Source organism: Oxyura jamaicensis, chromosome 1 (genome assembly GCF_011077185.1).
Source record: "Oxyura jamaicensis isolate SHBP4307 breed ruddy duck chromosome 1, BPBGC_Ojam_1.0, whole genome shotgun sequence".
Classification (NCBI taxonomy): domain Eukaryota; kingdom Metazoa; phylum Chordata; class Aves; order Anseriformes; family Anatidae; genus Oxyura; species Oxyura jamaicensis.
Window position 1 is genome coordinate 10,787,825 of NC_048893.1, and position 21,301 is coordinate 10,809,125.

Genomic DNA, 21,301 nt, shown 5'->3' on the forward strand with positions numbered 1-21,301 from the left:
AAAAAAAAAAAAAGCCAACTCTCCCTATTACACACCTGCTTTCAGATGTACACTGACTGGTTATCACACCTACCATCTCACATTGGGTCACTATACCACCAGTGAAATGGATGCATAAAGTGAACCTGGTCTCCCTTTGGGTATGTGCAGAGGAACAAAACTTTTTTCAGTGAGAGCACATGGAAATTAAATGCTTATATCAGCACTGAATTCACTGTTGGTCATCCTCTGTTGCTACCATGGTTGTGGGAAGACATTTTAAAATGCTTAGTGGTTAATTTTGTTGCCTGTCTTAGGCTCTCTGTGTTCTTTCTGATCCCTCAGCTTTTCTACTTTCCAGGCTGCCAAGTCTATGTGCACCAAAGAAAAGATTGCATGCATTGAAGAGACACTGAACAACAACAACAACAAAAATTAATAGCCAGTGGAGCTCACTTCTGGCAGTCAGCCCCAGGGACTGCTGAAGAAGTGAGAAGATGCCAATTTGTTTGAGATCCCTAATGGTAAAGTTTTCCAGCTCTGTTATCTTACACAGGTTATGCTGAGACTTAGGGAAATTCAAGTGGGGATTTACCTGAAGTTACAACATAATTTTTAGTCTTACAGGTATAGCTATGAGAATAATCTCTATAGATCTTTTAATCCAATATTTTAAGTCCCTATTTAGTCTCTTGAATCCCCTGAACAAAACACTAGGATTAGCACTCATATGTCCTAAAGACACAACAAAGCCAGAAACTCTCTTCGACTTAAAGCCTAATCCAAATACCACTGGCGTCAACAAAACATTCATATTACTTTTACAAGCTGTATTTTCAGGACCTTCGAAGCCCACATCATCTTCCTTTGCTCTTCTGATTTGGGCAAGCTTGTTTTGCCTCTTCCTTAAGGATTGCACAAAACCAGCTCAGTCTGGTGAGGTTTTACATCCCTCTGTTGCATCAGAGAAACTGAAGAACCAGAGCCAAATAACTTCTCTAAGTGGGGGACTAGCTCTGAGATTCAGAGATTCCAGCTATTTTATCCTGAATGCCTATCTATGGCTGGTCTACACACAGAATTACTCAAAAATAACTATCTTGCTTCAATTCGTTTTTTCCTGTACTCAGGAAAATTAGACATAATTGCAGTTAGATTTCACTCTTAATGGTTTGGGTCATCTACCTCTCTCCACCAGGGAGCACATCTTGGTTTTCCAACTGAGAAGTGCTGCCAGAACAGAATCAGAAGTTACTAGGAGTGGCTGGAGGATGCTCCTGTTCTGCTTTTACATGCTGAGGAAGTCAGGAATGACAAAATACAACCACCTCCTTTTTCAGCTTGTTCTCCCTGAATATTTATTCTTCCTTTGGTAGCAGGCCAAAAAATCCTACACATGAAACAGAACAATAACCCCACTGTCACTAATTTACTGTCACAACTTGAATTTAAGCAAGCTCTGTGCTTCTAGTGTTGGCATGTGGGTGTTCAATACACAGACTTCCATACTATCTGCCCCTATAAGCACTGTAATCTGCATAAAATAGATGCAGTACACTAGTATTCAAATGGCATCCAATTTACTGTCTGGAGGCAATTATAGCAATTACAAGACAGAGGACAAATTTAAACTAGATCATGTTAAATGCTATTTAACATTTGAAGATGCATCCATCCAATTCATCTCCCGGGAACTTTCACAGTGTTTAAGGACTCTCTGAAGAATCTGTCTGGTAGAATTAACTCTGGAAAAAGCTATCTTCAGACTATCAGTCAATCAACCAGTCATGGATTTCTCAGTCACATTAGGCTTTGGCTGCAATTCTCAGGACACCAAAGGGAAAGGTCATTGCAAAATGACATCTTTTTAAAGCTGTTATTTCACCTTCTTTTTTAATTCCTCATTTGAAACACAGGAGGCGTTCTCCGCTGCATGAAATATACACTTGAGCCCCAGTGGCCCATTTAATGGAACCAAGATATGGAGATCGTAGAAAACCTTTGAAAAAAAAATGTCACTCAAAATTGTAATTTTATTTAAACCTACTGATTTCAGCATGCTAAGAGTATTCCCCTTTGTCATGGCAGCCTGTGGTCAGACCCTGCTGTGAATCAAGATCACCAGTGTCAGGGGATTGTCCCAGCAAGCAAGCTGTGAGAGGAATTCTTTCCTCCTAATCTCAGACTACTCCACTTAGCACTAATTATTAAATATTAATTAAGTAATGGAACAGTACTCTGTAGTCTCTAGGCACTTTTTACAGTGGGCAAAATAAAACCTAAAATTTTTTTATCAAAAGATTAAAAAAAAGAAAGAAAGAAAGAAAGAAAGAAAATCCCTGCCTACAAAGAGGTGGGTGGGGTCTCTCCTGTCTGGCTCCCAAAACAAATTGCAAAGCCTCCCACAAAAAGTCATGGATGGGTTGTGCCCAGCCTAGAGGCAATGATTCACATGCAGCTGGGATCCAACATGTGAGATGCATAACAAAAACTCAAGGAAACATTATTATTATTATTATTATTATTATTATTATTATTATTATTTTGCCTGTAGTTCTTACAGTCATAAGCTGGGTAACGTGGTGAGTAAATAACATGTATGAGAGGAAACCTGGGGAGGAACAATGCACATTGGCACTTCAGAGCACAGCATCAGCTACAGATAAAAATAGGTAGAAATAGGTATCTTAGCTCAGGAAACCTTGTTTCTGACAGATTTTCACTGTTTTTGTTTGTTTGTTTGTTTGTTGTTTTGTTTTCTTTTGTTTTCCATGCAGCATTTAAAATTTTCCATGCTTTTTGACTTCTCTGCATGTGTGGCTTTCAAGCGAACACAGGGGAAGGTGAAAGATGTCAGGCTGATGTTGATGGGGATAAAAAATCCTTTGTTTATCCAAAATGGTCTGACTCTCTGCTCTCCTTACCCATCCTTACTCAGATGAAAATCCCACTGCTGTTTTCCAAGTAATGCATGTATGTAGCTCCATGCCATAGATAACGTTGCCAGTGATCATTTCCTTCCACTACCCCCTCATGATGCTTCATGGCAGAGTGGGAGACAAACAGGTACTGCTGTCTCCGCTCCATCACGGTGCTCTTTCATTATGTGTCAAGAAAGATGTCAGAAGCAGTGCGATTCATCTCATTAAATGCAGGCATCCCCAGCGTAGAGCCAGTCACTTAGACTGTTTGGCTGATGGAGAGAAAAAGGCGCTTTTGGAACACCCTACTAAAGATAAAATAGGTCAGTGACTCATTATAAAGGTGCCTATTTTTCTCCTTTCATTTTAATGGGAGCTCTAGAGGGTGACTAGCTCAGATGTAAGCAACTATACTGAAGACAACTAGAGTAAGGGTACACTAATCTAATTCCTCTTCATAATAATTTGAGATGTCTCATTATTTTCTTCTTTTCCATCCAATATCTGTGACTTACCTGGGCTCGGTTTGAACCAGTGACTGAGGAAAGGATTGGTATTCAAGCCACTTTTGTTGTGTGAATCTTTTGAAGAAAGTGTGTGGAAAAATAATAATAATAATGTGGAAGCCCTTGCTCCATTCTTTCCTCTGTACTGAATGCTTCATTCCTCAAGCAGGGGAGGAAAAGCCACTGTGGCAGAAGATACACTGCAGCTGGGGTAACAGCAGTGATGGACAGAGAGCTCTGCCAGGGGATGTCCTGAGAAATTACTTCGTGAGTAAAGTAAGAAGCTGGAGGGCTTCTGCTGTGTCTGGCTGCAGGCACATAGCATTTTCTAGACCTCTGGCAATGGCTGAAGTAGGACAGCAGGGGGTCTGTCGGGGTTAACAGATATGAGCAAGTTAGGGCTCTGGGTCTGAGCTCTGCAGCTGCTGTTCCTGTTCCGTCACACAGTCCAGCCACAGCACATTAGAGAGAAGCTGAGATCTGAGATTTCATTCCTAACCCATCATGGTGTAATAGAAATTGGTATCAGACCAAACAACCCGGTGAAGGAAGCCTTATAAAGCAGAGAGGATCATGAGAGGTCTGTGCAGGCCTTTATACATCTGGCACTCTGAAGGCTCCTTTAATGCCCACATTGTCTTTTAGGAGCAATACGTTTCAAGGCATAAATTTGGATTTGAAATAATGTTCTAGCACATTGCTAAAGCAGATTTTCTCTCTTAATCTTACTTATTGCAAAAGGCTGGGACGATATCTTTACTTCAATTTTGTGAGTCTGCTGCTAATCTGCTGCCAAAGTTAGTCTAGGCATTTACAACTAACAAACTATTCCAGTTCTCTCCAAGGCATACCTATTAAAGCCAGTTTTATCATTAAAAATGATTTAATAAATCTATGTAACACTGCCAATATCTCTAATTCTGAAAGCAACATTTCCATAGCGAAGGTTCTGGGTTGCCCCAGTAACAAAACCATGAGTTGCAAACAGTAACAACTGAAATTTGGCTAACTTTCTCTGCCACTGTGCAGTGCAACATAATTTGCAAGTAAGACTGAAAAGACGTGTGAAAAATCAGATTTTTTGTATATATAACCATTCATATTTGTGAAGGTACGTTGCAATAGGCTCAGCATCACTCCCAGGCACTAACTAAGGAAATCCTGAGTCCCAAGAAAACTGAAAGTCTCACTGTTGTTGTCAGTGACAAAGATTTCACCCTTCATTGGTGCATGTAAATGTATAACTTCAGGCTTCAGCACAGACACATATACCACATCTATTTCTATAACAATGCTTCTTGCAAATGCATTGCAAGTTAGCTCCTAACGTGGCTCAAAAGAGTCCAGGTGTGTGCATGAACCATGTGTTATACATAAATTTTTACAGGATTGACTTAACCTTTAAATCATAGCCTGGAAAAATACTGAGATTACCCTAATCTTTAAGAATCTGAACTCATTAAATTTGAATATTGCAGTATGTGCCTTTGAAATTGTTGAAGTGCTACAAGCTTTGCATAACCTGGCTCAGTGGATCCTGTCTTGAGGGGTTCTTCATCCACAAAGACCAAGCTAATGCCCACAGAAGGGAATCTTTCCACTGACTTTTTCAGGGATTTGAAGAGCCCCAGCAATTTTATGGCTATGTCACAAGCTATGAATAAAATAAACCTCTCCTCTATCTTTTTGTTCTCAGACATGCCCTCATTTAATCTGATACAGGCTAAAGCAACCACAGACTGGAAACAGTGTTGGAGATGGAGCTGCTCCCTGCCTTCTGGTTGCTTTCATGCAATACAGTGAAAGAAACTGTCTTTCTCTGAGTCATATCAGTTTTTGTTCTCAGTGTGCTATACAGAAGAGGTCAAAGTAACTTGTTCCACAAGTGATGATCTTGTTCTGCCATCAAGATAGTTGTGTTTTGCCTTCTTCCCTGGAGTAGCACAGCTGTGTTTTCTTAGTACTGAAGCGGTCAGTAGCTGCCGTTTACTTTAAAAACTAACAAAAACAGAGCTGTAAGATCTTGCTGATATGTTGGCCTGCTTGGGAAGTGTCTTTCTGTAGAAGATGGGAGCCCACTCACACTGACTCACGCCCACCTTCATATTTGTGTTTACATTCTGGATGAAATCATCTGAAAGCATAATGAAAATGGACACTATGGAAAATGACAAAGATCTCTGTGAAATTACCAACATTAAAATTATCAGCCTCTAAACTTTCATGTGTTTTCTAAACTATCATGTTTTATTTCTAACCTACAGTGCCAGCTCACACCCTGGAAATGTAAATATTTTATACTTCAAATTGAGTCACTTCCCGTACACTGTATTGACATAATATTCCATCTCTTTTTAGGCTCAGTATTAGCAGCTGTAATAGAATCATTAATTAATAGTTCCAAATAAGATTTGATTTATACTTTTGCACTAATGGCTTCTCATTATTGCTATCTTATTATCATTAATCTCATCTCAATATAACTTACTACATTATTAACTATGTCCTATCATCTTAAAGGCCCCGATTTGTTAAAATAACCATCTTTGGGTCAAAAATCTAGTAAAATATGGAAAAGCACAAGTTATATATATATATATCTGTGTAGGATAAAAAGTTTTTCAGCATCTGGAAATGCTCTTGAAATGCAATTCATTAGCTCATTAATAAGTTTGCAGTTGGTGATCCCTGAAAGTAGAAATGTTGGAAACTCTGAGACCCATAGAATAAAATTATGATAAAATATCTGTAAGTAAGTGGAACATTCTGGTTCCCATTCTGCTTGTTTTTAAGCTCAAAGCAGTAATGACAACTCCAGAGATATTTTCCTAAATGTTCTTATACAGATGGTCTCATCACTTTCTTCTTTCCTTTAACAGAAATAACGGTTAGAAGATATACAAAGCTAAACAAAGTAGAACTTCGATAAAAGATCCAGTGTAGTACTGAACTTAACATGGAAGAAACTTGAAGGCAGATCATCGATGCAGTAATAAATACATGTCCATTTCTTCATTGTTCTCTTGTGTAAAAGTGGATGCTCTCTCATGGAGAGCTTGTGTTTTAGCTTGTAAAACTTGATCACAAACTGGATGGGTGTTAGGAAACCACAGATACAGGGTGAGATTGTAAAACAGAAAATTCCCTGCCATGGAAGCTAGTCTTAGGAGGAAACTATTGCCGTAAGCGTCTGCAGAATGCATTTCTGCAGAAGAAAAAATGTAGGCACTATCCCATGAATCACACACTGTTCTTTATGAAAACAGGGTATGGAAAGACTGAGTTAGATTTGAGGTCATGTGGTTCTTTCTCAGATGAGTGTATTAGTCTTCAGTACGTTAGGGTGGCCTGAAGGGTTGCCTCAGCCTTCTGGAGTTTATAGCTAATATGTTATGCTAGAACATTTGAGAGGTTTAAGGATTGGGCTTACGTAAAGAAGAAACCCAAAGTTGATTAGCGGGATTTCTGCACATTTTCATTTTGCCCATCCCAGTCATTTGTAAGAGAAGAAAGGAATAAAAGTAATTTTGAGAGTTCCCATGGCTCATCTGGGGTACAGGACAGACATATTTCAGAGACCAGCATCTAGGCACCCCAGCAGCTGCTGAGATCCCTTCCTTATTCTGGCATGAGGAGGCCCAAGGAGCTCAGAGAGACTACCAAGGTGAGGAGGTACCTGTCTTGGACTGGCTGGGATGGACGTGGCTCACATGTACTTTCCTGAGGGATCATGGTATGTGCAGCAAGCATTTGCACCTGCCAACATGACTTTGTTCCTGTTATGTGGGCATTGAGGTTCAGTGGCTTCTACCCTCACCTTTCCCAGGAGAGTTTGTGAATACAAACAGCCATAAAAAGCAACCCTTAGCATGAGTTCACAGCAATTTTGGATTCTGTGGGGGCAGGCAAGTGAAACACAGAATCAAGGAATTATAGTGTTTGGGGTTTGAAGGGACATTAAAGAACACCCAGTTCCAACCCTCTGCCATGGGCAGAAACACCTCCCACCAGACCAGGTTGCCCAAAGCCCCATCCAGCCTGGCCTTGGACACTTCCAGGGATGGGGCATCCACAGCTTCTCTGGGAAGCCAGTGCCAGTGCCTCACCACCCTCTGAGCAAAGAAGTTCCTCCTAACCTCTAACCTAAATCTTCCCTCTTTTAGTTTAAAACCATTCCCCCTTGAGCTATCATTATCTGCCTGAGCAAAACTTTCCTCTCTGTCTTTTCTATAAGCATCCTTTTAAGTATTGAAAAGATGCAGTGAGGTCTCCTTGGAGCCTTCTCTTCTCCAGGCTGAACATCCCCAGCTCTCTCAGCCTTTTGTAGGAAAGGTGCTCCAGCCCTCTGATCAACTTCAACATATGCTAACTACTGACTTAGCAGCTAAAAGCAGAGAGAAAGATAGCCCTCTGATTTTTGTGTAGATGAGTGTGAGATGGCAAATGCCTTGTGAGTGCTGGCTGTGGCTAAAGTCACTCCTCTGAACCCAGAACCAGTCTCCTTCCCCAAGCTGCATATATCTAATAATGATTAGATATCATCTAAATTCAGTTTAGGTGCGCTTCAGTGAACTCCATCCCTATAGTTCTGCCAGGACACTGAAACTATACGTCAACCCCTCAGAGCCTGCTGTTTCCTTTCATTTGTGCTTAGTGAAGGAAACTTCAGGTTATGCCTCTAGCTATATCACAGGAACGGAGGTGGCCAAAGTGTATTTTGTTATGGGAGTGTTTTTCCAGCTCTGTTAGTTCAAAATCCCTCAACTAAAATCAAATTATGTGCAGAGTGAGTAAGAATATAAAAGCCTTGAGTCAGTATTTCTCACACTTATTGGTTGCAGGAAAGAATGAATATCTGTAAGATTTAAACCACAAAAATGTGTTTAGGCACTATACACTGAGCACCAGAAATAGCAACAGCAATAACCTGAAAACATGAATGAAGATAGTAATAATTCAGATGCATCAGTACTTCAAGCATGTAAGATTTTTCCTATACTCTCAAGCACCAACATTATTTTGTTCTGATTTTAGAACAAATGGCAACACTGTGCATAAATTGGATCTGGTGGAGATAGTCACACTGATTTATGGTTCTAGATTTATCCCTTAAACTGAACAAAACTATTTGAGTAGCTTTTTAGCCCCAGTTAGTTCCTGTAACTCACATGTGATTTAACTTTTATTTTTCTATAGTGAAGGTGTCCTGCCTGTCATGTACATGAAGGAAGACCCAGAAACTCAGAAGTCAAATCAAAATTTGTGGGAAGAAGGTACTGGAGTGGGCGAGGGGTGTGGTGTGACAATGGCAAAAGATGACAGAAATGAAGACATTTGTATGATTATACAAACATCTTATTTGCAGTTCTGGAAGGGAGAATTAGATCTAATCCAGTCTTCCTTGACTTTAGGAATAGTATTGGTATAATATGGAGTCAGCAACATGTGTGTTTTCATGTAAATAGGCTCTATCTGTGGACACCATCTTCTCTGTATCTGTCTTTTATACACATACCCATCCCACTAGACCAATGAAGTCCTACCAATGGAGCTAGGAGCCTTTTGTCTTCAAGTTGCTGAAGAAACCCAAGGAGGTATTTTGAAGTATGCTATTTCTGATGCAGTTACACCTATATTTGAGTGCTCCGCACCCACCTCTCCATTTGCACAGCCACATGGGTAGGCATCTGGTCCATGTAAGCAGACAATGTAAGGTGCAATTACAGCCAAATCAGTCTCTGACCAAATGCATTCAGTGAAGTTCTGCAAAGAATTTGCAAGTCCCATAATATGTTCTGCATGTCAGGAGGCTCAAAGCCCATGTCTACATTTAGATTCAGAGCCTTCTGGAAACCATCATGTCTGCCATTCCTCCATTTTTTGCTGCTTGAAAAACTTTTTTTTTTTTTTTTTCTTTATAAAAAATGAAACCAAAGGTTAAGAAATGAATGTTTGTACCTAGCATAGCAGATCTGTTTTTGTCAAAGACTGCCTGCTTACTCTTACAGTAGAGTATCTCATATAATGCTTTCTGGTGCTGTGTACCAAACAATAGCTGCAGGGACACAAGCCCTTTTACAAAGAAACTTATTTGTACAATAGCTTTAAACATGTGAAGCCAAAACAACTACTTAAAAACTAAACCTCTTTTGCCTCAGGCACTGGCTTCCTACAAGGTAAATGAGGTCAAGAAGATGATGCGATGTGAGTTTAACAAGGCAGAACCTGGCAATATAACTCATAAGCCTGAATCACAGACTGCTGCTGTATCCTTGGCCTGGATGCAAACTTCACATGGAAAAAAAAAAAAAAAAAAATCAAAGGATTTGTCTATTAAAAAAAAAAATAGACTGTATTTAAAAATAGGTCAGCATCAGTGTGCAATTCGTAATGCATATTACCTTAAGTGTTTCTCAGGGCTTGCCCTATAATTGTGAAAGGAAGAAAAAATTGCATTGGGAAACAAACTAACTAACTAACTAACTAACAAAAAACTTATACATGCTACATACATGCTACAGGAGAAAGGCTTGCAATTCGGGTTTATCCCTTAGTCACATGTCACATGAGTGCGTAATGCTAAAAACTATAGCAACAGATTAAAAGGCCAGAACCCTGGGAAAGAAGACTATCAAATCGTTATTTTTTAAAATGTGGAGTCTATTTCTTTTGCAATCAACACAGAAAAATATATTTCTTTTATCAGTGTTGTTAAAACAGAGGAATTGTTCTTTCTCTGAAGTAGTAGATATTTAGATAGGCATGAGGTTCACAAATAAGGAGGTGCAGGTAGAGTGAATGAGCTTATGGAATAAGCTCATTTCAGGGGAGTTTTAGGTTGGATGTTAGGAAGAACTTCTTTACCGAAAGGGTTGTTAGACATTGGAACGGGCTGCCCAGGGAAGTGGTGGAGTCACCATCCCTGGAGGTCTTTAAAAGATATTTAGATGTAGAGCTTAGGGATATGGTTTCGTGGGGACTGTTAGTGTTAGGTCAGAGGTTGGACTTGATGATCTTGAGGTCTCTTCCAACCTAGAAAATTCTGTGATTCTGTGAAATGTGAGATGAAGTGTAATTTCTCCCTTTCCTATCATTGCCATTCCTTTCCTGTGGGTACTCAGATGGCTCTGATTTTTGTACATGCTGATGTTTGGAAAGGAGGGTTTGCTCATACAAATGTGAATAATCACATTTTAAAAATCTGTTCAATCAGAGAGCATATGCTGTCCAAATACTTTATGTATGACTCATGAAGAGTACTAAGGACACAACTAAAGATGCCAAGTTGAATATAGAAAAGTTAGGAAGTGATAGAAACAGGGTAAAGAACATTAGTTCTTTTTTTCTTTCTTTCTTTTCTTTTTTTTTTTCTTTTTTTTTAAGGGTAGGCAATTTTAGATAATCTTAATGATTAGATCCAACACTATTTTTTTTAACCACAGATATTCCAAGATACCCATGCTACAAGAGCTCAAAAAGTACCTTATCTATTTATTTATTTATTTTTATCATATATTCGTTTCTGAGTAGAGACATACTTTTTTTTTTTTTCAAGTCAAATTCTCAACATTTTTGAGATTCATCTGTGAGAAGGAGGTTACAACTCTCACCATATGGGACAACGCAGAGCCGTCTGCTGGAGAATTCATGGCCTCATTTTATAGGCAAAAATTCCCATTTGTCATGACAGTGCCACACGTCACCCAGCCACGCCTGTGTCCCATGCACAGTAAGATCCCAACACCTGCACATTCAAGAATGCATGTAAATCCCCTTCTCCCTACGGACAGTGAGGTGCTGGCCCAACCAGTGCCCACCTCTCCTGTAGTGCTCAGAAATCACCATCTAGCTTGCTTTCTATGAGGAGTGGCCAAGCTTTTCCTTTCGAGCTTTGTTCACAGGAAAGAGTGTTTTAAACATTTATTCATGTTATGTAAACAGTGGAACAGAAGCAGTTCTTCATGGCAGAACATATGATTTTAGTTCAGCATAAACCTAATAGTCAATTTCCAAAATAACACATCCACTAAGGCTTTTTGATACCAATTAGGGTATTTTTTTGCTTGCATGCAGATAGAATATAAATCCTAGGTCATATAAATGTTTAAAAGTGCTGTCAGCCAAAGAGAGGACTAGCAAAAGTCTGTTTAGTGACAAGAGATATACCTAAATCTTCTCAATTTGTTTTATAGGTGCTGTTAAGATGTGTAAGACTTTGCTGAGATCCAATAAATGGAAAGCTGCAATGCTGACTTGTACCATAGTTTCTGAAGATTTACAACAAACAAATCTTTTTTCCAAAGATATTTCTTTTAGGAAAAAATCTAGCATCTTAAAGAAGTAAAAAAAAAAAAAAAAAAAAAAAAAAAGCTTATTTTCTGTGCTTCAAGATGTTAAATCTCTGCTATAATTTGTGTGTAGGGGATTACAATCAGATAGCTTTAAGTACATACTATTTTATTCAGATATGAGATATGAAACAAAAAGGGGTATGTCTTAAGCACCAAGTGCTGTCTAGTTCAGAAGGAAAATATACAATAAATTATATTTTCTTTAAAAAATAATTCATATTTCCATTACCTGCATGGGATGACCTCTGTGTTGAAATAAGGCCAAAAACTGTCCCTGTCTCTCTACCTTTCAGCAAAGTGCAATGTCAATACTGCAGAAGAGAAAATGGAGAGATAAAAGTTAAATGATTTTCCCAAGGTCACATTAAAAACCTGGTAGCAGAATCAGAAATTGAACTTGCACTATCTGATTCTCTGAGAGCTTTAGGTACAAATGTATGCACTTTTCCTATATTTTCCCTTTCCTCCTCTTTTGTATTTGACATCTCAGGCAGCTCATTTTTACAATGTTTCTTAATCCTCAGAAGCTTTACAGAATCACAATAGCAGGACACACACCATATCAAATATCTGCCATGTATGAAATAACAATAGCTGTGCTCACACACAGCCCAGAGTTAGGGGAGACTAAATGAGGACCATGTCCAAGGATTAGCTATTTTCTGTTATTTGATATAAAATGTTCAACTATATGGCTAATGGCTAATGGCTAATCAAGATTCAAAATCTGAATTAAAAAAAAAAAAAAAGTGACAATCAAAATCTTTAGTATTTATTGGGGACTTCTCCTCTTGTGGCTTTTCAGCAGAGTTTGTTAACTTGATTTTTTAGATGCAGTTATTCTGAAGCAGCCCACAAGCTGATAAGTATAAAGGAACTGGAAAAGCTCTTAGCCACATGAGATGAGTAAAAAGGGTCCGATTTTTAATCTTCTCTTTCTGACTTTACATGGCAGACAGCGTGAGTCTCATTGACCTAGGTGAACAAATGAAAGGAGCAGAGGAACTAGCTTGTAATTTAACACAGCAATTAAGGATGTACTTGGCAGCTTTGCTGAATTAGGAATGTTTAGCTCAGGTACTTGAAGTCCTTTACGTCTGGGCTGCCCAAGTTGTACTGTCTGTTGTCAATGAGTACAGTGAACTGGAGAGGATAAGGTACATTGCACCCTTAGGTAGGTGAATGTCCCATTTTGCTGATGGGACATTCTCCCATGTGAGACCCCATTTGGGGTTTTGCACAGCCAGCAGAGAGCATCTGGCCTCCTGAAGTTAGTAACACATGGTGGGGTTGAGAGCCTGATCCAAATCAGGACTTGTGCCAGCCCTATATGATTTGTAAACTCTGTATCTTTCCTCAGCCAAAGATGATTTGGGCACCATAGTCTTGGTAGATCTAGTCTATAAAAACAAAATAAAAGTCTCAGAAATGTCATTGAAAAGTCATATTGAATAGGATTGATTCTGGAGTTATCTTCTGTGGTCATGATTTGCCCCTTAAAATTAAGATTTCACAATACCAACTAATTGAACCATTACTTCAGACATCTGTAGGTCTGTTGGTTTCAACATGTATCTTAGTAAAATAAAGCTGCTCAGACCAAACATTTTTTACAGTGGCTCCCACATATGATATTTCATGTCAGCATAGCAGATTTCTTTTAGGATACAGATGGGTGTCCGTCTTTCATCTCCACAGGGCATTGCTACCTCAACTTATTATTTATGTATAATTGCTTGCATTAGAGTGCAATTACAGTCAAGAACACAAGACAACATACATTTGTTTTATTGTTATTGTTAAATTTTTATTTCTAATTTTTCAGATTCATTTGCTCTGAGTAGTAAACTAGCTGAAGCTTTCTGAAGCTGTGTGTGTGATTTAGGCTGAAATGGAACAAAGTGTCAGCTTTAGCAAAAGATTTCCTCAGATATTCCAACAATATGTGGCACAGTTTCTTTTCTGAATTCCTTTCCCCCTCTTTTTAAAACATAAAATGTCTTGGCATATTTTAATAGAAACAGACAAAGACATCCTTGCAATCTCGGAGCACTTTATAAATAGATAGGAGGCATCAAAGAAGGAAAGAATGCCCAAGGGCAGAAACATCACACCATGGCTCTTATTAAGGTAGTAAACCATCCTTTATTTAAAGGGACTGTCCCTCTATCTTTGTTTGTTAATAAGGTTATTGCCTCCTCCACTTTACTTCATATGCCATAGGAATAAGAGGAGATAAGAGGAGGGCTGAAGCAACCAGTAATTTCTTTGCACAGCAGAAGTAAATGATTTGACTTGATTAATCTGTTTTATTATTATTATTATTATTATTTCTCTCTTTTTTTTTTTTTGTAAAATTCCACATTGTGAGTCTTTTTAACAACAGAAGAAAGAAAGAAAAAAGAAGCCAGAAACTTCTCTTTCCCCACTAAAATAAATAAATAAATTAATTAATCTCTCAGCCATGTCTACTCTGAAGTACAAATAATTCATAAATGTAGCTTCATCACTGATTGTTTGTGATCTATATGTCCAAAAAGGATTTGCTAACTGATATTTTCTCTATGTTTAGCTACCATGTAAAACAAAATGCATACTTCTAGAATTATAACCTTATGCCAGTACGTGTAAAATCTCACGTTCCTCTGTATTAAAGTTAAATCTGACTACTGTGTGTGTTAACGTTCAAAACATGCTTTACCAAATAATCTCTCTGTCAGAAAACATATTCCTTACTCTAAGTGACATGGTACCATGGTTCACTAACACACACCCATTTAAAAAGCTGCAAAGATAATCTCAGAGATAAGATAGCAGAGGAGGGTTGATATGCATTTTGTAATTATTCTCATTGCAATGTGATCTCAGTTGCATCTTCACTCCCACAAAGCTTGTTGGTTGGTTGGTATACACGGGTAACTACAACTGTAGCCCATCAAAAATGTACCTATCAAAATCAATGTAAAATATGTTCTGAACTAAACAAGGATCTTTTTATTTTAAAAGTGATTGATAAAACTTAAACTAATATGCCACTATTGCTTAAAATTCAACAACGTTGGGGTAGTGGGAATGGCAGTTTGAACCCCTCCTGCTTTTCATGCAGTGGGTGGGCACAGACCCTGCCCTCAGGGCTGGACTTCTCTCCCCACAGCAGAGCAGCACAGTCCAGAACTGAAAGTTCCTGCATCTGAATTTTTGGGTAGGCCTGTAGAATTTTGGGGTAGAGCCAGTAGCTGAACTCAATGATTTTTATGGGTCCCTTCCAACTTGCAATATTCTATGATTCTATGAAAACTGGTGCACAGTGGGAGGTGTGCCACTAAGGGCGTGGGAGAAGAGTTTCATCCATTGTACTAAATATGGACATGAGCTGCTTTAAGTCTCAGAGCAACATGTGACATTGTATAATCGAAAAGAAAATCCTCCTTTTGATCAAAATGTTGTTGTGGCTTGTTATGGCTGCATTGTTACGGCTACACGGTCAGTACTGTGTGTTTTTTTTCCATTAACATTTTTTACAATCAAAAAGGAAATGATAGCTGGAACTAACCTAAATGTGCTGCTGCTAATCTTCAGTGCAGAATAACTTAATCAGAACCATCACATTGCCCTGAAACCTGTTGTTTGCTGATATTAACAAAACTGTGTGCACAAAGGGGACAAATGCGCAGAGAGAAGATATGTCTGACCTGCATGCAGAAAATGCTTAGATCAGAACTGTGAATTTCTTACAAAGCTGACATCAGCACTGCCAGACGTGCCATGTCTGAGACCTCTCATGGTGTCCTCTGATGTGTGCCGGAGGATGGATGGGCAGAGGGGAGATTTCTGCCATCATTTCATCTAGCTTTGTGCAGACGAGCAGGTCCGGGAGTAGCTGCCTGTCTGAGGCTGGACATCCTCGTGTCTGTACATCTATTCTGCTTGCTTGGCTCTGGTACATTTCAAATCGCTTTCTTTCAAATTTTCCTGAAAATCATCTGACCACAAAAGTTACAAAAAGTGGTTTTTAAGAAGTCTGAGTAATTTACTCTCAAGCCACTGCCCTAGCAAGAAGGTAAATATTTGTGGCCACATCTGAAAAATGCGTGACAGTCCCATAATCTGTCTGCCAAGCCCAAATGGCAGCTTTGCCGTGCCTGGCCTCTTTGCTGCCTTTGCTAACAGCTGACTAGGGCTGTCTCAGAGCAAATATTTGCAGCTTGGCAAGAACACGCTGCTCCCCCCAGCTTCCTGGATGGCATGTTTGCTCTGAGGGAGTTTGCAGAGTATCAGGGTAGCTCACAAACATCTCAGGGTAATATCTCACTTGGGGTCTATGCAGGATCCAGCTACTACTTCTCCAGATCGTTAAGAAAGTTCATGTTTTTTTGTTGTTGTTGTTTTTTTTTTTTTTTTTTTTTTTTTGTCCGATGGACAAGTTTATGTAGCTGATATCTGGTTACCAATTCTATTTTCTATTGCAAAGATAAATAGAACTGTTCACATTGCAGGCTGTTCTCTTAAATATGAGAGGAGCTTGAATACACAAGATAAGAGAACAAAGTGAAGTAAGGATGAAGTAACAAATCATAGCAAGGACACTACACTGAGTTTTATTAACAGCAATCCCAATTTAAAGCAAACAAATAAACTGATAAACATGGTGTGGTCCTGAACTCCAAACAGAGGCACTTACCAAGGCCATGCAAGAAATATCAACTTTATGGCAGAACACTCCAGAAATAGCTATTAGTGAAATCTAATTAATGCCTCAGTAATGCAGGGTAACAAACTAATCCTTAAATCATACAGGGTCTCAGATAGAACTTTATGAGTTAGCAAGGGTTAGGAGGGGTTGTTTTGCTTTTTTTTTTTTTTTTAATATATTTTATTAATCCTTGCAGCATATATTATGAATGTAATCATCTGCTCTCCTGCATCAAAAGATGTGTCATGATTTACACTGACTAATTAAATGTAAAGAGATTTACCAGTGGAAATCCCGAAACACATTTTTAATACAGAATTCATAATTATATTTCAATAATAAAACTTATACAGCCCGCTACAGAATAGCTTATCAACACACACCTCAGCAGTGTTAGTGTTAAAAATCAATAGGCAAAAATTGGAAAATTTGTAAATAAGATTTGAAAATACTTTCAAACCATGGTGGAAGCATGGCCTTTCAAACATCACATTACTTTCCAGGCCCTTTTACAGACCTTGTCACAGATGGTAAGGAGCAGCTTAGGCCCACTCAGCAACCGAGTTGCACAAATGGATTTAGAAGTCAAAGGAGAGTGATTGTTCCTCTCCTAATAAGAAAAAAGTGCTGACTAAACCCACCAAATCAAGCTTTTGAATTCCATTAGCCTTATTTAAAAAAAATAAAAAAATAAAAAAAAAGGGCTTATTTGTCCTCTTGGGTGGGGGAGGTGGAGGGGGGGTGCTACGGCAGAGGTTTCTGAGCTGGGTCTCAGCAGGCCGGTGGGTCTGTGTGGTCCCAACCACTAAAGCAAATCAGTTATGTTAATAACAAGTTGCACTGGAGCTTTCAGCCCAGTCTAGCCTGGGAATATTTTCTGAAATCACATATATAGAAACAGCTAAAACAGCTGCTGTTTTCTGTTGTCTCGGCTAACCTGTCCTTAGAAGAATATTATGAGCTGATAACTTTATCAAACATTACCCAGACAAACAAAAGTGTCATGGGGGACTTACTGTGACGATGGCCCATTTTCTCATCTCAGGCTATAACTAAATTTAACACATGGCACCTAATCATCACAACTCAGCATCTTCAATCTACATGAGGGAAAGCACCTATGTGTTTAACCTAAGTCAGGTAAGAGAAGTAAGAGAAGGTTGAAAGCATCCTTCAGCTCCATCCTGCTCACCTGATCTGAGCAACAATCCCACTCAAATCAGTCCCGAAGAAGCAGAAAAAAAAAAAAAAAAAAAAAAAAAAAAGCAGAACTTGAGGTCTCATGATCTTAAACCAAATAATCTTGTGACACTCAATGCACCCAGAAAGAATAGTTTGCAGAAACATGTGATTAGGAGAAGAACAAAACAAGGAAGAGTGGAAAGGAGAGGCAGAGAAAACAAGGAAGAGTGGAAAGGAGAGGCAGAGAAGCAAGCAGACAGGCAGAAACCTACTGAGGCGCAGTAGGTAACCTGGCCATCAGGGCTCTTGTGCTGGAGTGAGGAGCCTGTGCCATCTGCCTCATTCAGAAGCAAAATAAATAAATAAATAAAAATATTCAGATTTTATTTAGGTTTAGCTCAGTATCAGCAACCTTAAAATTGGGGAGGTAAAGGCAGGAGAGCAAGTTTTTACTTGTAAAAGTCCTATAATTTTAATCCAGAAAATTCAATCTTTTCAGGCTGCAAATGAAGAGCAGGAGCAGCAGGTCTGTGACTTCTAGTTTCACTATCAACAATTTCAAAAATTCTATTTAAAGCAGAAGACAAGGCTACCAAATGTTCTTAACTTGTGGTTGCTAGTTTTCCTGCTTAATTTTCAGTTGCTGTCATTCACCAGTGTCTGTGCAGAAAATAATCAAACTTATATGTGGTAAAAAAATGTAAGTATTTCTTCAGAAGTACAAAAATCATTTAACATCAACAGTCTAATTTTATATTTACTATCTTGTGTTTATTTTAAGTTGTGAAGACTCCCCCTTTTAAAATGAAGCTATATTTTTCACACATGGATCACTAAGTTTGATACTGCTTTGGTTCTTACCCAACCATCTTCCAAATGCTATAACCCTGCTTCATCTTGCAGCAAAACTATCCATTTATGATTTCAGTAAGGCAAAATACCTTTTATATAAGGATTTCCTGCTTACTGAGGTAACTTCTCCAAGGGACTACTTAAGAGAAATGAATCTCCAAGGTCCAGTGTTGACCTTGGAGATCTGCTGGTCAGGCAGATGTGGAGCCTTGAATGCTACCAGATTAGGAAAGCAGAGAGTTTGAATGGAAAGCTTTATTTTTTTGATGGGATTCTCACAAGTAGTTAAAATCCTAAGGTTGTTCCCTGTCAACTGGTTGAGCCTCACCTGCAACAACCATGATTTGAGCTCAACTTCTCTCAAGACAATGTTATTATTACTGTTATTTTTAATATTCTTCTAAGCTTCCAATAAGCAAAGAGGACCAACCTAATCACACTGACCTAGCAAACAAGTGAAAGAATCTAAAGTAAATGCTGGAGATAGATAAAGAAAATACAGCATTTTTTCCATGTGGTGCAAATGAGACTGGCTGAAAGCTCCAGCATCAGCCAGCTGGCCACCGAGGGCTGCTGAAGAGCAGTGAGCAAGCAAAGCTCCAGGGACACTACCTCGCCCACTCAAAGTGCTAGCCATAACATCTCCAAGATTTGATGCACAAAATGTCTATATATTTAATTGCTGGAAGAATACATTCTGTAAATTCATTTTCTGAGCACACATTGTGTGGAGGTTTCCTTGAAGCACTTATTCTTGCTCATAATTCCCACACAAATTGAATGAAAAATGGAGCTTCTCTTTCCAGTACTACCCATTAAATTATGCATAGATTTGCAATTTGTCCCATTACCCAGATTTTAGTCTTTACATACATAAACTGTGGTAGAAATTTGTTTTCTAAAAGACCTTTCTAAAAATGGAGTTTGAATGTTTTTGCAGTCTGTCAGTCCATGATTTTGCTTCTGTTTAAAATCTGACAAGTGGCTTTCCTTTCTTCATTATTGTTTATCTTTACTTTTGAACAGCCTGACAAGCACTGATGCCATACCTGGGTTTAAAAAGATAAATTCTTTTTCTTTTTTTTTCTTTTTTTTTTTTTTTTGTATTAAAAATAGTCTAGAAATCTTCTGTCATTCAAAGTCCTTAGAAACAAAACATACTCTATCTGAAAATATTTCAGCCTGAAAGTTTTAAAAAAATCAAGAAATTATCTGCATGTAATGAATAAAGGATATGACCAAATTCTATTCGAATGAAGCAAGCCTAGTCCAAGTCAGTGCCAAAGTGAGACATGTGATTTAAGTCTTCTGTTTTAAGCCCCAAGCTTTGAAGACTCTCTACCAGCTCAATCCATGAAAATTCAATGAAATACAATGGAGTAATTTCAGGGGTGGCAATGGAAATTCTAGCACATTACCTCAGGATATATAGCTAAAATGAAGGACTAGTGGTTCTTTTCTTGTCTTGTATCTATGCTTCCTCACTATCAGACTGCCAATGTTACAAAACCTTGGCTGAAGGACAACAGGTAACAAGGCAAAAGACAGTGACCAGGAAAATACAAAATAGTGGGAAGAGATAGATAGAGATAAAAAGGAGGGTAATTAAATGTTGCAGAACATTGCTCAGTCATGAGCTCATAGCAATGACCTTTTTCCTGACAGAGAAGAGTAAAGGTTAAGCATCAGCCGTGCTTCAGCCAGCATGGGCTTTCAGTGTGATGCAGTTGCTAAGCTCTCCTCAACAGGCATCCCAGTGTATGAATTCAAAAAGCGACGTGAATCATCCTGGAGTAATGATAGCTGAAGAGACATAAGGAAGAAAACAAACAGTCAAAGCTCGGTGAGGCACTCTTAAACTTCATTTGGGAAAGAAAAAAATCCACCCTCAGATCTCTAAAAATAGCCACAGAAAGTACTGCTTCAGATATAAACACTTTGCTTCCTCAGGCCTGTTCAAGAGGACGCATGCTGACAAAAACCACTCAGATTTTGAGAGGACAGACACATATGACTTAGTATATGATGAATTTCATGGCTACATTTGTAAAGACACAAATGTTCATAGCTATTACAAGCTTTTATCCAATGCAGCTGGATGACAACATTTACAATCCAGGGGAACAGAGACAGAGAAAATATCTCTCTTTACATAATGCCTTTTATGCTCAAGCCCAGTCTGTGGCTTGAGCTAAATATGCTGTGAATGTTTTGCAGATTTTTATTTATTTATTTATTTTTCTGGCAATAAAAACTAGTCTGTGAGAGACCTTGAAAAAAAAAAAAAAAAAAAAAGCAGTTATCTCCCAGCAAGGGTTCAATCAGTTCAGAAATTCACAGCTGGCTTAAAAGCAGGGTCATGGGACATATAATCAGGAGGTAAACCACAGTGCAGCAAAGCATAAGAAGAGGTGAACAAGCCAGTATGAAATATCAGAAATGAATGACATGGAGCTGAAATTTTGTTTTGCTAATCACAGCCAAAGCAGGACACACTGAATACGCTGGAGGAGCCAGCCCAGTGCTGCTTCTGGATTAAACATTTGTTCTGTGTTATATTATTCACTCCCTGGAAACACTGAAATTCAGGACAATCAACAGTTAAGGGGCCTTGGCATTAATGGATTTGGCCAGGTTTCTCCATAGTAATTGATATACATTTTTCCCTAGTTGTTACCTGGGTTTTCATGCTCAACAGGAACTATTAGAAGCTGTGGAAGTCCTACAGGAGGGCTAAGAAAAAACAATATCCTATAGCAGAAAGGAAGAAGGGTTCACCAGTTTTGCAGCCCTCCTCTCCAAGGATGCTGAATGGAA